This window comes from Dama dama, chromosome 32 (genome assembly GCF_033118175.1).
Source record: "Dama dama isolate Ldn47 chromosome 32, ASM3311817v1, whole genome shotgun sequence".
Classification (NCBI taxonomy): domain Eukaryota; kingdom Metazoa; phylum Chordata; class Mammalia; order Artiodactyla; family Cervidae; genus Dama; species Dama dama.
This window is the reverse complement of record NC_083712.1, coordinates 7,954,712-7,956,849: the sequence shown is the minus strand read 5'-3', so window position 1 is coordinate 7,956,849 and position 2,138 is coordinate 7,954,712. Positions and strand designations below refer to the sequence as shown.

The 2,138-nt window shown below is 38.3% G+C and overlaps 1 pseudogene; it reads left to right on the top strand.

The window, feature by feature from the left end:
* Positions 1–815: 815 nt before the first annotated feature.
* Positions 816–1,731, top strand: LOC133050303 (olfactory receptor 4C12-like; annotated as a pseudogene).
* The last annotated feature ends 407 nt before the right edge of the window (positions 1,732–2,138 follow it).

Here is a 2,138-nt window from a genome sequence, read left to right as displayed (position 1 = left end):
TGCATTGGCATGCAGGTTCTTTACACTAGAGCCATCTGGGAAGCCCACTGAGCTACGTATATTACCTTAAAGTTGACTTGACTAATACATATATTCCTCTTCAAGTAAATGGAAATAGATTTTGCATTAAAGTGATCTGGTTGATTACTAAGACTTGGTTTATTACCTATTAGTATTAATGGCATATGTTAAAACTAGCGATCAAATAATTTTTAGATGGTAGACTAAAGACAGTATCTAGGATGATTAAAAGTGGTCCATGGGGCAGCAAGGGCAGATTTACCCCCTGCTTTGATCCTCTAAAAGCTGTTAGAGTCCAGTGAGTCCCTCATTCTATGCTCATTTCATGAACTGATAACAATAAATTTATGAGTACATTAAAGCAATTTCTTCAAATATTAATATACTCAGATAATATATTTTTGGGTCCCACAATGTGCCAGTCACAACTTCCTATGTTCCTTTTCCAATACATATACCATTCAATTAAAAAATTCATTGTTTCAACCTAAGGCCTCCAAGAAAAAAACATGTAAGTTATATTTATTTTCTGATTAAAATTAGTAATGCAAGCTCCAGAACTTTAAAAAATATTAAAAAATGTAAAAACAAAAATCTGAGAGTCAACTAAGAGAAATTTTGGTGTATGAGTTCATACAGTTTGGGGAAAAGAAGGATTCATTTGTGATATTGTCAGAGTACTGTTAAAAGGTAGTATTTTGTAGTCATTCATTCTTTTATATTCCCTTTTTCTTTCTTTCTTTTTTAAAGGTAAAGTTTTCCTTGCCAGAGTTTTTATTAGCCATACCACATAGATGGAGAATGAAAGAAATGTGACTGTATTCATTCTAGTAGTTCTTACACAGAACCCTCAAATGCAAAAAATAGTGTTTGTTGTGTTTTTGGTCTTATACACGGTAACCCTCTCAGGCAATCTTCTTATTGTGGTTACCATCACCACCAGCCCTGCTCTGAACTCCCCCATGTACTTCCTCCTGACCCACCTTTCCTTGATAGACACAATTTGCTCTTCTTCTTCAGCTCCTCAGTTGATTGTGGACTCCCTTCAGGAGATCAAAACAATCTCCTTTAATGGGTGTATGTCTCAAGTCTATGCAGAACACATTTTTGGTGCTCCTGAGATCATCCTGCTCACAGAGATGGCCTATGACCGCTATGTGGCCATCTGAAACCTCTGCATGACACGGCCATCATGAGCCTCCTCCTGCTGGGGGCGGCCTGGACTGGAGGATTTCTCCACACAACCATTCAGATCCTCTTTACAGTCTGGCTGCCCTTCTGTGGCCCCAATGTCATAGACCACTTCATGTGTGACTTGTACCCTTTGTTAAAGCTTGTCTGCATGGACACTCACATCCTTGGTCTCTTTGTTGCTGCCAACAGTGGGTTCATCTGCCTGTTAAACTTCCTCCTCCTGTTGGTCTCCTCTGTGGTCATCTTGTGCTCCCTAAAGAACTATAGCCTGGAGAGGAGAGGCAAAGCCTTTCTACATGTGTCTCTCACATCACAGTAGTTGTTTTGTCTTTAGTGCCCTGCGTGTTTGTTTATCTTTGCCCAGTCACCACTCTGCCCATTGATAAAGCTGTTGCTATTTTTTACACTGTGGTGACCCCTATGTTAAATCCCTTAATCTATACCCTAAGAAATGCTGAGATAAAAAATGCTATGAAAAAACACTGGAGACAGAAAGTGACTGCAGATAGTGATTAAAGAGATTCACTGAGCTTTATAGATAGAAGTAAAAGACATAATCTCATCCAATCCTCTTGATCTATAGATGAATACATCAACTCTAAAAAAGACTGAATAATAATTGCAGATAGCCACTGAATGACACGGTAGTCTGGAAGGCTGCAGTCTGTGGTGTTGTAAAGTGTTGGACATGACTTAGGGACTGAACAGCAACTTGCGCACAGACCTAAAGTTTAGACTGGAATCCAGATTTACTTTCTCCCATCCCACACTCTCATCACAACTTAATGCTTTTTAATCAATATTTATCTATTATCTGGTTATCTCAAATGTCTTTAGAAGCTACAAGCTAAGAACCTAGAACATTGGATTGGTATTCAAATTGTCTTATTATGTAACATAGAGATGTTGGTTACTACTGATTA